Raw genomic sequence first — 15439 nt, forward strand, 5'->3', positions numbered from 1 at the left:
CAGAGAACACAAAGAGTAAAAGGCAAATAGAAATATTTTGCTTTGAATGACTCCTTTCACATCTGTAATTTTAGTCTGTATTTATGCTACTACAATGATATAATTATGCGTTGCTATTATCATTTGCTGTCATTGAGCTCAGAAAACATTGGTCATTATTACTGATGCATGGAAGCATGCGAGCAGGTAGCCAGTAATTATGCTTGGAAGAATTTACTACATTTCAGTGCTTCCTACTTGAATATTTGTGAATTGATTTTATTTCCAGTCTTTAAATCCCTTCAATGCAGTATATTTTTTTTATTATTTTCATGTGGCACCACAAAAATGCAAAGGCACATTACCAGAAAGAAATGGTCAGCAATAAGAGCTGTTTTGCAAAGTTGGCTTGCAACAACTACCACGCTATGTGGAGAAAACAGTTATCCTGTAATAATAAGACTAATGAATTCAGAAATCCATTGATTGAACTGGCTCTGGGTAGATTATGTGCAGGCTTGCTTCAAGGAGAGGAATTTATGAAATTTTTGCCGCATCCAGCAAGCACTGCAGCTATAATACAGCTGCCTCCTCAGTGGTTTGCTTTGATCCTGTGGAATGAAAGGACAGGAGGATCAGCTCAGGTCTAAATGAGATTACAGCTGGTTCGGCAGCTTATCTGGTCTAATGCCAACTAGTGTGGCTTTGCACGTCCTAAGGGGTTTACAACAGAAACTGTTTATTGAGTATCATCGGTTTACTCAACACAAGCAGGCTAATCCTTCCCAGCCTCAGCATGTTGTAGGATTGTGCTTGAGCCAAACCAAAAGCTGGTGTAGCCTGGGCCTCCAGAGCCTTTTGTCTCGCTTCATATTGATTTTTTACCTGCATTAAGGACAGTAAAAAATAAAACCAATAACCAGCCCTATTGTGAGCAAAAGGTTAATCTGACCTAAAATCTTACAAAAGCATCTTTTAACCCTAGAAAGGATGGCAGCCTTTCACTGACTTTTCACTTAAGGGATTTTCTGGTTTAAGGTCTCAAAAAGCAAAATAGGAAAAACAGCTCAAACATTTAACTCTGTGGTGTCTTGCAAGGTCTCTGAATTCTTCCAGCAACTGCATAGAAAACTTGAAACAGTTATTCCTGACATTATTTATATTGTCACCTGTCTGTGGTAGGTGATGCTGTGTGGCAAGGACATGACATGCAGAATGTAGGCAGAGTAGTAGGAGCTGGTAGGTGTCCCAGAGCTCGTGCTGGTTTTTGACTGTAGTGGTTTTTATGTAAGATATTAGAAAATGCCTTTATCAGCTGCTTTCCCAGAGAAAAAAATGAAATTATGAACTAGGTGAGTGGAGTGCATCTTAAGGAATTCAAGAGTACCAAACAGGACTGTAGAAGCAGAATGTTTTTAAATACCTGCAGCACATAATTTTTTAACAACTTCCTTTTCTGTTTTGATATGAAATACAATAGAATATTAAATGTAGTAGTATTTTATTGAGCATGTTTCCTGTCTGAGGTGAATCTTTTTTTTGGAAGACATTGCAGAATGTGTCAGATTACTATAAATCAAATGTTTTTTATAGTATAGAGAAATAACAGATTAAAGTCTAGGAATCCTTGCAGAGTAGTAGCAATACTTTTGCTCTGAAAAGAAACACAGTAAGTTAGTAAGTCTTCATTGTTGGAATTATGAAGAAATCGATTAAATACCTATATTTGTATACTGTGCATATTACTGGGAGCAATTAAATCATTTCCCCTGTGATGCAGGGAAGAGAATTTGGTGACACACTTGCCTGTCATCAGCTGTACGTGGCAGACATAAACTAGGAACTGGTTTGAAAATTGTTGAATACTGTCTAAACCAAAGATGCAGTAACTCGAGGAATTATTAATGGCTGCTTTCTGTTTATTTCACCTAGTTGGAATGAACGTATATTTTAAGCCATGTATTACCATGGAGGCATTGTGAGTATATTGCTAAAAACGAGGTTTAAGATAAATGCAAACTTTACTAGTACTCAACCCTAATTGTCACATCTTGTCCAAGTTTAAAATGTAGTGTTTATCCAATCACTTGTATTTTATCGAATCTAGCCTTAAAGCAATATGTTGCTCTTACATAGTATTACACTTTTAGCACATTTGGAGAAAAAAGCTGTTGTTGGTGATTGCATAAAGTCTTTGTTCAATCATCTGAACTGTGCAAATCAAAGCATTTTGTCAGACTGAGTAGTTTTGCCTGGATAATGCTTCCTTACACACACACAGGTCACCAAATAAATCATGTGCATGGTTTTACAGCATAGCTGCTGCTAGAAGTTAAATGGATGCCCAGTGGTAGGACTCGTAAAACATTTTCCTGTCAACATGACCAGGCAGAATTGACATTGTTGATGGTAGCTTTGATCTAATAAACTATCAGTTCTAGCAGTGATTTTTACTGTGTTTCAGAAGGGATGATGATAAAAGTTTAGCAAGCCTACTGTTCTTCCTGGACGAGAGAAAATGAGCTCTACTGTCTGTATTACCAAATGTTGGGAGCAATGTTAGCAGGGGATGTTTTGTACCCAAAGTAATCTCCTTTACTAAAACGATGTGTTACATGAACAGCATCCTTTAATACAACAGATACTCCATAAAGAACAAAATTGATTTTTCCAGGAAGGAAATGAAATACTTTGTTTTGGAGTTTGGAAACAAGTCACTTTATTATCTTGAGTACAAGTTTGCCTGCCTTCCAAAATCTGTTTTCACTTTCGGAGAGAAAGATATTCCTAAACCATTTACAGTATATGGCTCCCAGCAGGTTGCTAGAGAGTATCCATATGCATATTTTAATTTTCTGCAAAGACAGCTAGAGGAACTGAATAAAGAACACATTTTGAAGAAAAAAACTTTATTTGAACTACAATTCCTCTCACTGTTACAGCCTTGTTTTGAAGTAAGAGAAATGCAGAAAACTTGGAAGTATTTTCTCAGGCTTCCTACCTGAAAAATAAGAATGGCATAATGATAACAGTGTTACATTTGTAATGGTAGGACAGGTATGTTACTGAATATTATATTCAGAATGTCTGAAGAGATACATGTGGGCAGTAGTACTTCTAGTTTGTTTTCAGTATTAGGGTTTTATATTGCGATACAGTTCTGTTACCTTCTCTCAGGACTTTGTGTAGTTATCCTCCAGGTCCATTTCACATCTCCTGATCAGATCAGGATATTTCAACCAAGAAGACACCAACGCAACATATCAATTCCTGCAGCCAGAATGGTCCTATTGCCAGTTTCTCTTGATACTTGAATCTGGTGAGAACACACTCAATGAGAGGAAACTACATTTCTAGAGCTGTCCTAGATAAAGGAAAATCTTTAAGAGATGTAGTGAAGTTGTCCTCAGTGAATTTGTTTCAAGCAATTTGGCAAACTTTGGTTTGTTTTGTTTCCTTTTTTTTAATCTGTAATGTGGCTAAGATGAATTCCAATGTTCTTTACATGGCCATAAATTTATTATCACATCTCTCAACTTGTGTGCTTTTCCAAGGTGATCTGCACACTTTTTAACTGTTTGAAGGAAACACTGAGCTTAAAGAGGGATCCACTTAAGTACAGTATGTATCTGTTCCCTAGTATGGGGAGTCCATCAACACTGCAAGTCCATTATAAGAAATTGTCTGTTTACGGTCAACCTGTTAAGCTTTAACTTTTTTTTGAGATCTTTACTGTATGAAAAATTACTTTTTTAAAAATGCAAAAAATAGCTTAGAGAAGATAAGCCTGTGCCATCATTATAATTCTCTGTCAGCTAATGTTATCCTGATCTCAGAGTCCCATGGAAGAGCTAAAGGCAGGATTTTGAAAATGACTGTACTTAAAAATGGATTTCAGTACTGGCCTTTCAGAACCAGGTGCCTGGCATTCTAGTCACAATGCACAGCTCTATTTCTCATGGAATTTTTTTGCAAACAAAATACAGTAAGGAATTCGTTACAAAGGCTAGTAAAAATATTGAACATTTCTTATATCAGAACTTAGGTCATTGTGTAGCAGTAGACAGTGTATAGTGGTAGGAAGCAATGGACCGAGACTGTGATGAAAGAAGTTTTTATTAGCTACAAGGATAAATTTTTCATGGGATAGTCAAACAAGTTTCTACATCAGTTTGTAAAATTTCCTGCCTTAGGTTTATTCAAGACTGATGTTGCTTTGAGCGGAGGTTGGACCAGGTGACTTCTAGAGGTCCCTCCCAATTTAGTTTTTTCTATGACTGTAGAAAACAAACAAAACCCCCTGACTTCCCTAACCAGGAACAAGCCAATACAACAGAAATCCTATTTAACGCACAGTTTCTAGAAGATGACAAATTTTAGTTTTACTCTGACAGAACAGTCCTCTGGAAGATTATAGAATCGTAGAATGGTTTAGGTCGGAAGGGACCTTAAAGATCATCTAATTCCAGCCCCCCTGCGATGGGCAGGGCCAACTCCCACTAGATTAAGATACCCATTTACAGTCTGCAGTTTGTAACATGATCTAAATTAGAAGCACTCGTTTTCTCACTGCAGGATTTCTACTTTATTTCAATTTCCCAGATAAACTGGCATTCAGATTATTGCTGTAAATTATATTAATATATGATTCATTATAAAATAATGTGGAAGGTTTTCATATGCCTTCATGAGGTTTTGAGCCAGCAATATGCCCTTGTCACAAAGAAGGCTAGTGTTGTCCTGGACTGCAGTAGACAGAGCATTGTCAACAGGTGGAAGGAGGTGATCCTTTCCCTCTGCTCAGCGCTGGTGAGGCCACACCTGGAGTACTCTGCCCAGTTCTGGGCTCCCCTCTATAAGAGGGATGTGGACATGCTGGAGATAGTCCAGAGAAGGGCCGCTAAGGTGACAAGGGAAGGAGCATCTCTCCCATGAGGAGAGTCTGGCAGAGCTGGGACTGTTTGGCCTGGAGCAGAGAATCTTACCAATGTATAGAAGTATCTGTAGGGAGAGTGCAAAGAAGATGGAGCCAGGCTTTTTTCATTGGCGCCCACTGACAGAACTAAAGGCAACAGGCGCAAACTGAAACACAGGGGGTTCCCTCTAAGCGTCCGGAAATACTTTTTCACTTGAGGGTGATGAAGGCTAGGCAACAAATACAGGTTGTCCAGGGAGGTTGCGGAATCTCTGTCCTTGGAGATACTCAGAAGCTGCCTGGACACACGGTCCCGGGCAGACAGCTCTATGTGGCTCTGCTTGTGCTGTGGGGTTGGACCAGGTGGCTTCCAGAGATCCCTTCCAGCCTCAAGCATTCTGTGATTCTCCGATTTCTCATTAAGAACAGAGAACGTGGGTTTTGTACTTAACAGTATGTATTCAAGGCAGTTCCATATAATACCAGGATATTATTTGATGTGTAGCATCTTCTAGAACTTCGCAAGCAAAGAGTTCAGTCAGAGCTTGACAGGGTTGAGTGGGTCTTGCTTTTGAATATATTGAAGAAAGAGTGGTCTTCAACAGAGAATGGCTGGTACTAAGTCAACTTATTTGCTGTCACCCTTGAGTCTCTGGTTGTAATTCCATCCTGCTGTGATGACAAGGAGGAAGAGCTGTTGTGGGAAGGTTGTTAAAAATGATCTCATGTATCAACAATGATTTGCTGTTTCCAGCTAAAGAACATTACAGCTAATACCATCTGTTCTCTATGCAATGGATACTAGCATGTATGTTCCTGATAGGTTATGAACTTCAATGATGATCATCTGAAGTGATGTAGACTTCCTGTTCTTTCAGATATGAAGTACTTTGGAAACCAAATTTAGTCTCATATTTAAAAAAAAAAAGAAATTATGTCCCCATAATTTAAAGCTACAGAATTGTAATTACATTTCTAAGCAGTTTTCAAAAAAATCTCTTATATAAAAGATGATCCCTGCTTAAAGTAAAAATGTGAAGAAAAAAAAGTGAAGAAAACCCAAGAATGAAGTGACTCTCAGGGCTAATTAAAGAGCTCCCAATGACTCTTACAGGATGACACCTCCTGCCATCAATGGTGGATAAGACTGTTTTGTGTGAGATGACGTGCCTGCAGACTGTGCCCTGATGACTGAATGACTGCCTCTGGTGAAGAATGTATTTCAGTCATGTGATAAACACACTGAATCATATGGTGGAGAAGACTTAGCTTTTGTGGGACAAGTCACTAGCTGCTCTGAGAGGACTCTTGCCAAACAGTGCAGTAGAGACTGAGACATGTTTACTGTTCTGAAGTTTTGCATGAGGTACAGCAGTTTGTGAATGCTGTCTTACTTTGATCAAAACTAATTTTAATGTCAGTCTGTTACAAACATTGCTGTTCAGAATAAGGGTTTTAGGAATTGGAGCTAGTTTAAGTTCTGTGAAATGACAATAAGTTACATATATTAAATCTGGTTTAGGTGAGTTTTATGTGTGCGAACTAGAAAGGGGAAAGCAACAGCTTAGGATAGCATCATTTTCAACTGTATCCTGTCCATATTCCTTTATTTTTCTCTATTTGTTCTTTCAGAGGATTGAAAAATTCTGGATCTGACCTATGCTGAAAGTCTGCTTGGGCAAACTAAACGTCTTTTCAAGTGCTAGCTTTCTCTGTGTTGTTTCTTGAAAGAACTGAGTACTGATTTACCTGTTCAAAGCCACAAGATGATTCCCAGTGCCTTGAATAGTGCAGAATCTAGCATAGAGTGCTTGGCTGAGATCTGTGAGTGGCTGAGCCCTGCTGCTGAAGTGACTCTACTGGGTCGTGAAATTTTGAGACAGCGGAGGGTCACTTTGTGTTTGTGTTCTAGTTTATACTTTGCATTAAAGACATGAAGAAAACTGCGATCTTAGCATATGCATTTGTATGTAGTACAAGGGAGAAGCTTACTTGGCTGAATACCAGTAAAGGTAATGAAGGAAAATTACTCAAATCAGCTGTCTTTTTTTTTTTTTTTCTGAAGACTCTCCCACAAGCTGAAATGTAAACTAGTTGCACTGAATTAACACAGGTTATGTTGTCTTTGCTGCTCTTGCAACCTTATCTTAGTTAAATGTGGTTAGGAAGAGACAGCAGCTCTCTGGCATAAATTTGCTAGAGTGGCTGAAGTAGATGTAATATTCTCTCCCAGCAGACCTAGCCAAAGCAGGCTAGAGCTTTGTTGCTTGCATTTAAATTATGGTCATAACAACTTGTCTTTTAGCGATGTAGTTAAACCCTTTGAGAAGGGTTAAGGAGAAAGTGCTAACTAATGTTCTGCAGTTCTAAATGTCTGGCTTTTCTGTACCTTGGTGTTTTAGGGTTATGTGTCTGTTCTTGTTAATATCTTTACTTTGTCTTGGAGTACAGTAAAGATGTCGGGGATTTCTTGTTCTCCCTGTGTATTTTAAAAGTATTACTGAGCACACACAACATGCTGTCACAGTGAATGCAGGGTTCTCTATTACTGTGGTTAGCTATAGAGAGGATTATATTACACTCTGTAACCTTGCTGAAGCCCCTTTGTACATTGCTGCTGTATTGATAATCTTCGCATGATTCAACTGCAGTTGAAAACCTTTTATTCACAGCATTAACACTTTCCATCCCAGTGAAGATGAGAATCTTTGATATCAGGAGATGAGCTCTTTGATTTGCAGAAATTTTTTTTTATATTAGTATAGTCTTGCTGACGTTGCTTTAGACATTTCTTCACCTGGGCATATACAGGGAATACTCATTAAGCCTAAGCGTTCAAAAATTAGTAAAACAATTTATTGACAAATGAATTAGTGGTTAACTAAGGGACTGTTTTGCTGTTTGATTGCTTACAGAATAGTGAATACTTTAGAAAAATATTTACATTCTAAAATCCACAACAACATTTCAGAGTAATTAAGAAAAACATTTTCTGGTGTTCCACATCTAAACATAAATAGTATTACCTATTTATTAATAGATTGAAGGAGCCATAGAAGATGTGTTGACATTTTCTATCTGTAATAAATGCAGATGTATTAATAAACAGCTTTTCCCTAAAATGTATAGGTAAATACATAGAAAATCATTGCCCCATCCTCAGTATTGTATGTTCTAGAATCACAATTTTGTTGACACTTGCTTTACCCCTTTTTAAGGGGAATCCAACCAGTAAAGAGAAATTTCAAGCTTGATTTTCTTTGTCCATGCCTTCACTTATTTTGTTAGTTCTTTTCCAAATACTTGCTGTATCTTGTAATTAAATAAGAAATGTTTCAGGAAGGCTGCTGGCCTGTTTCTCTATATATTTAAGACCTTCATCAAGCAACTGGTGGAAATTTTTTCCAAGTGTTTTTATGACAGCTTTCTCTTGCAACTCTTGATTATGGCATGTCTTTGGGCTGGATCATTGGAAATCTGCATCCACAGTCATCTGGGAGAGTCAGATGATCAGGACAGGCAGATCATAAAATGTTCCATATCTCTCGCCTGCCATAGAGTGCACGCAGGAAGGGTTGCTACAGGAAGAATGTGATGAAAAGAAGTGGCGTAATAGAGGAGGGAGACTTGACTGTGCTTGGAGGTCCATTTCTTGTTCTTTTTTCTGAGTTAAACTTTTCAGCTGTTGCTGTCTGTCCACTTTCCTATTTGAAGGATTTCCACATTTCTTCTTGCAACTCCATGAGTTTTAAACTAGACTTTTTTTAATCCTGTTGTCTCTGTCAAGTGTGTTGTTGGTATCCTGGGAACTTTTGCTGCTCTCCAGTAAAAGGTGGGAATGTTTAGGCTAGTGTTGCTTTAGCGTTTGTGCAATTTTTATCTTCCAGAAGAAAAAAAGTAAAGGAGTATATGTGAGTTGCATCTCAATATTGAGACTTCTTTGTCATTCCTACCTGCCACTTCCTTCTAAAAGTCCAGAAGCTGAACTCTCAAAGAATGAATATATTTAAAATTTTAAGGGATAGACGTGTTCAGAGGTGCTGCAGTTGGCAAACTAGTATTTCTTACTTTGTTTAGTTTGAAAACTTTGAAGTGGATTAGGTCATGGTTGCTTTTGCCAATTTTAGTGATTCCTTGATTGGGAAAACAGATTGAGCAATGAGAGGTAGTTGCTGATTATAAATCATAACGTAACATATTATTGTTTCCATATTGCTGTGGAAAAGAATCTTGTCTTATGACCTGAGAGTTCAGTTCACTCTTTTCTATGCTACATGCTATTTGTAGGACTACGTTTAACTCTAAAGAATTTAGTGAAGAACGTGGATCTACCAAATTCCTCTGTATTAGTTTTGGACAAAGAGCCACATTTCTAAAATCATATTTCTTTAATGAAGTAGCTGCCAACCTATGTATTACAGCATCTGTTATTTAAGGAAAAAAAAAAAAATTAGGAGCCTAGACTTAAAATTTAAATAGTGCATGTTTGCCATTTTTTGTTATTATGGGGTCAGTTGCCATGGTTATTTTGGGGGGCTGTTTTGTTTGGGTTTTTTTAATATAAACTTAAACTTGGAAAACTTAATAAAGAATGCTGATTTTGATACACATTTTATATGAAAATGTAATCAAATGCTTTTAATTATGCATTCGATAGTTATTTGTAGAAGATACAAGCAAACAAACAAACCCCAAACAGAAATAGTAAAAAAATATAATTACTTATGAAAATATTTTTTAAAAAATCATAAAAGCTACATCCCCTAGCTGTTGATATTGTGACTATTTAATTGCTGACAATTTGCATTGTCTGTACTAATGCGCACTCTGGTAATGTGAGAAAATATTGCTGCTGCTTTACTTGCATTATGACATTTAAAAGGATCTGTCTCATTTTTCCCCACTCTTTCTTATGTTTTAGTGAACATCCCAAGTAATGTCTGAGAAATGAAACTTGGCTTTAGCCTTTAAATCACTAGAAGGAAAAATACAGTTGTTTAAAATGGTTAACTGTTCTTAAAATATTTGTTTATAAAGCTCTTAAAAAATAATCTTTATGTAATATCCTTGATAAGTTTAGTAATGAATAAGAATCATTTTGTTTAAGGTATTTTTCTGATGATATTATTTAACTTGGGAAGGTGACCCTGAGCTAAATTGCAATGTGTGATTTGAATGCCCATGGGCTGCCCTTCATTGGTTTGGTTGGGGGACATTATCTGTATTTCTAATACACTTTAATTACTCTGCTTATATAAATTGTCACATTAGAAGCATCTTAACTGATGAGTCTGTTCTGTTAGTGATCCACTAACGACAGGAATATACTAGGCTCTTCCTCTGAGATTTGAAGATATGTAACATCAGTGAAAGAACAGGAATGTCTCCGTTTAGACCTACTGTATCTTCAATGGGAAAGGGTATGTGATCTGCTTCTACTCAGGCAGCAACTGACGTGTGGTAAATTGAAAGGATCTGTAGCCTTTTTCATTTTGTTAATAGGCATCTTTTCAATTAAGGGAATGTAATGCAAAATATGGTTTAGGATGTTTAAGGGCTATGTTTCCTTGATGCACATGCGGAAAAAAAACCAACCAGAAAAACAGTATGGCTGGGATTTTTGGGTGGAGGAAGGTGGAGTATCTTCTAGCAATGATTAGCTAAGGTTTCATAGAGAAGCTTTCCTAATTGAAATGCTGCCCCAAGGTCTGTGTGTCTCTTGCAGCCTAAGCTAGCTGCCTTCATATTTTATCTCACTCTCTATATAGCTACACACGTATAAACGAGTTCTTTAAATTATGGTCTGAAGCACCTCCATCCTAGAGTGTTATGGTGACTTAGGCCTCTCTCGACCTTTTACCCCTGAGCACTATGGCCATCTGCCTGCCTGCCAGCTCTGTTCAGATGAGCTGTGAGGATACCAGAACTTGGAAGACTCCTGCTCTCAGATGGTGTAGAGGATCTTCTAAAATACAATGGCCTGATGGCCTAGAGTAACGGGTCCAGCTGAGCAGTAACTTGTTTGGCACGTGTACAGCATGCGTGTCTTATAAAAACAAACCACTCTTGCCTCCTGTGTGGGACTTAGTCTACTTCTAGCTTACAGAAAATATGAAGTGGGGGATTGAATCCAGTATGTGTCTGGTGGGTCCAGAGATAGCTGATTCAGTGTCATGAAGGACAGATATCTGTGTTCTTGGAACCAGAGTCCCACTGCTGTAGATGCGTAGTTGATCATGTTTTGCTTGGTTGTTTTTTCGTTTTTGTAAGTAACAGGCAGTAGATCATCTGAACAACTAAATACCTCTTACCTAGTACTCGGGATGTAACACAGAGAGGAAAGAGTGCCATGGGCTCCAGTCCTTGTTCTGGGATTTTGTATTTTGATCCAGTGATTGCCCTAATGTAAAACTCGCAATCCAAGAGCAGAGCCTGACTCCCTGCGCCTCCCCCCAAAAAAGGGCATTCCAGGTTTGAAAATAAAGGTAGTGCTGCACTTTGTGCAGTCTGCTTTTCTTGGCTTGATCAGCTTTCTGGGCCCCAGTAGACTGAGACTGCTGCTTAGATGCTCAGGTGAAGGCATTCGTGTAGCTGAATTGCAAGCACCTGGGGAACTTCCCAGTCAAAAGAGGGTGATGTAAGTGAGCAGTTTGGGGAATTAGGTTCAGGAGTCTGAGGTCTGTTTGTGCCCTGCTTTTTAACCATTACATCCTTTTATGCCTTTGTATCTCATCCAACATCTAAGACGTGTCACTTTGTGGATGCTTCACATTGTTGTGTCTGGTGAAGGCACATTGTAACAGTGATATGTATGATGCTGTGCCAGTCTGCTCGATAAAAAACTTAAGCACACATGGATGAATTAAAGCATTTGATAAAAATCCTGGAAGTTGCAGTTGTGAAAAGTATTACTTTTCACTACCTCATCACACCAGTCAGTGATAATTATACACATACATAACCAGGCATATTATTCGGACATCATTTTTGCAGTAAACGTTTAAACACATGGTTTATTGTGCATTATTGATGGAAACTGAACTGGCGGAAGAACACTGAAACGTGATTTAATAAATAGTGATCTGAGGAGGGCGTGTTAATGTACTATGATTTTTATAGTTCTGTTTGTACAGTGTACAGCTCTGTGGTGGTGGTGATGCTATCATTATGGCATACACAATGCTGACACTTCTATTATAAATGATGTAGGGGTTCCCAAGTGTTACTTTTAATGATGAGAAAGTTTGGTTTTGGCCTTAAGTATTTCATGTTGTTTATCCTTCTGAAATCTCTTTTTTAATTCCATAAAAGTGGATTAAAATTTTGTGCTCTTTGGGGTTTGGTGGGAGTGTTTTTCAGTTATCAGAGTAAAAAGACTGTTGCTCTAATATGAAGAAACTTGATAGATACTTTGTACATACATTACGCATATGGAAACAAATTGAGAGATTCTGATTTGAGGTGGGCTTACTTCTTCAGTCCACTTGCTACTGCAGTCATACCAGTCTCAGTATACTAGGTGCTACATAAAGGGATATAAAAAAAAAAATTGTGTCCCAGAGAGCTTAGAAACAGATTTAAAAGAGGACTTAGATGTTTGAAACAGGTTTCAGTAGAATTTAGTCACCTTCCTTCATGCATATTTCCTTGAATACCCTGAATCTGGAAGTGTCTCAAAGTCTGTAGGTGACTCAGTTTTAGCCACTGAAGTTCCCTGGGTACCTAAACTTGCATGCCCAGAGACACTATAGTAATGCAAAAACAGGGAGAATGTTTGGAAGGAAAATCTCCAAATTTAAGCATTATTCAAGTTCCATTGATCTGCAGAGAGCACAAAACTCCTAGTATCTGCCTTTGAATCTGAGAGTGATGATGTTTTGTTTCATTTTACCTTACCTGATTTTTCCTTGAAAGAACTGATGTTAGTAGTTGAAATTCTGTGCATCAAAGCCATTTATCACTTCAAAAATACTCATGTATCTCTAACCCATCTCCCTAGATTTATTCAAGGGTGTTGGTCCTGCAGGTGTTGTTTTTTAATTATTTGTTTCAACATCAAAAGGTCATTCCTTTCCTTTAAAAGGAGTTTCCTGAGCTTATTCTTGTCTATACTGGACAGCTGAGTGCTGTGGATGCTGTGGCTGACATAATCTGGTCTGGGAGGAGAGAAACTGAAAATACGGTCTGTGAAGAAACCAATGCCTGCATTTATAATTTAGGGGGGGCTGAGGGTGGGTGGTAGTATTCATCCCTGGCCATGCTGATTGGAGGAGCAAGGTCTTCTCTCATGCTGGGGAGTTCTGAACCCTTTTAGATCAAATTAAATGATGTGGTATGAAGTCTGGATACCAATATGCAGCCAGTGCAGATTATGGAATAGTAGTGACTTGAGCTTCTGTTGTGTAGACAGGCTTCTGCACTTTGTGTGTTTTAGTTTTCCAGCTCAGCCTAAAGTTTCACTACATTTTAGTTAAACAGGCTTGCAAAGGCATGGTTTATGTTTGCAAAGGTATGGTTCGTGATTGCACTATTTACATCAAGATAAATGGCTGCAGTTCCTTACCCACGTGTAGAAAATAATCTTGCGTGTTACTGCTGTACCTAAACATCCAGTACAATCCACATTCAGGTAGCACAAACATTCCCTTCTTTTGTAAATGCAGGGTTTATTTGATCTGATGGCAAAATGAAAAAGCAAACCTCTCTTTACAGAAATAGGAAGTCCACAATTTAAAACAAATAAAAAATGCACCAAGTTAATACCATTGTAATGAGACAACTGATGATTCCAGAGCTCTTAACTACATGTATGTGGTTTCAGAAATGGAATGATATTTGGTGGTATGCTTGTCTATTGTTAGAAAATTGTAAAAGCCTGAACAAAAAGTAAAATGTATTTATCCATATTTTAGGGAATTAAAAAAAATTGCTTGTTGGTAGTAGTTGTCTACATCAGCTGCAGCACATATTGATGTCCCATCGATCCTAAGCATTTACCTTATTGCAAGCAATTGTGTAGGTTACTATGAATAAACATAAATACTGATTTGTATGTGTTACCCTTCCACTGACACAGAGATGTATTACCTTACTTTGGAAGTCTGTACACCCTTCTATTTTGCATAGATGGCTAAAGGAGATTCAAGGCACCCTTCTTTGGAGAGGCAACTTAGAGGAGAGAAAAAGGTCTTTATGCAATTTTACAGTGTAATATGGATGTAAGTAGGGCAGAATTTGGTCCTGTAAGTTTTATTCTCTGTCCTATAAAGCGTTGTGCTTTCCTTTCTTAACAAAATAAACCAAAAGAAGCTCTTTGTGTTTTTACTGTTAAACTTTTTTTTTTGTAGTCAGCGAAAATATGTTTTTAACTTGCTTATTTAGCCCCGCTTTTACTTTTCCATTGTTTGTCCTTTAGACCTTACTGTTTCTGCACCCTTTTCTTTGTCCTTTTTTTTTAATAAGGGACACTCTCAAAGAACTATTGCCTGACTTTTTATTCTAATCTTGCTTCTATTTCAATTTATGTTGACTTGGAGAATATGTCTTGTAAATAGGAATAGCAACTGACATACAGTTTCTAAGCACTGATTGTTTTCACAGCATCCTTAAAGGGTAAGCTGTCTTACTATCCAAATATCATGGCTGGGAAACTGAGGCTAACAAAGGCTGTTTGCTTTATATGAAGCCACAGAGGGAATAAATATTGGTTTAGAATTCCTGGCTTCTGTTCCTGTGTTTGGACTTGCACTGTCTCTCAAAGAAATACTTGATTCCTCTTAACACTATGCACCCTTCCATGTCTGTTAAATGTAGCCATTCAAAAAGTAGCTGATACTCAGTTCTCTCTCTGTCCTGTGGAAACTAATGGATGCCTATAGGCAGGCATAAGGTACCGTTACCTTTGACAGCCAGTATATTTTATTCTTTAAATTATGCGTTAGGCAGAATTTTTGGATACTAATTTGATATAATGAGATGCACTTCTAATATCAACCCTAGTGCGGGAAGGCCTTCCAGCCAGCCTACTCTTTATTTAAAATTATTCCATTTCAGATGTCCTAATGAGTGCTGTGAGTTGTCTAATTCTTTCATAATTTTCCCACATTCCCAGAAGGGAACTAGAAGCTGGAGTTTTTTCTGGTTTTGTTTTGTTTTATTTCAAATTAGAGTGAGCACAGAATTAAGATCTAGGGGGAAGCATTTTTTGAAACACTTGCTATTGTGAGAATGGCAATTAAGGAAAAAAATTATAGTCTACAAATGTTAGTGTTAAGGGAAGTCTCGATGCCTCCGCTGTTTGCCATTATCTTATAAATATCTCGACTCTGACTTTACAGTGCTGTTTATAGAATTTAATAAAGCAAATGTAATAATGCTGCCTGTGCTTTAATGCACAATCTCAATTGAGTTGACCAGAAGATAAATAGGAACAGGAATGATAGTGCGTTCCTACAGATTGTTTTTAATAAGCATGTTATTTAGTTGATCAGCCTGGTGCAGTAATGCCTCCTATCCTGCTTTACCCGACAAATTTATTAATGCTTC

At 37.7% G+C, this 15439-nt stretch overlaps 1 protein-coding gene across 2 annotated transcripts in view; it reads left to right on the forward strand.

Moving 5' to 3' along the window:
* The window catches only part of MMS22L (MMS22 like, DNA repair protein), a 93408-nt gene that overhangs the window by 46219 nt on the left and 31750 nt on the right, over window positions 1–15439 (forward strand). The gene's annotated exons all lie outside the window — the stretch shown is intronic.

This window comes from Phaenicophaeus curvirostris, chromosome 2 (genome assembly GCF_032191515.1).
Source record: "Phaenicophaeus curvirostris isolate KB17595 chromosome 2, BPBGC_Pcur_1.0, whole genome shotgun sequence".
In the NCBI taxonomy this organism is placed as follows: domain Eukaryota; kingdom Metazoa; phylum Chordata; class Aves; order Cuculiformes; family Cuculidae; genus Phaenicophaeus; species Phaenicophaeus curvirostris.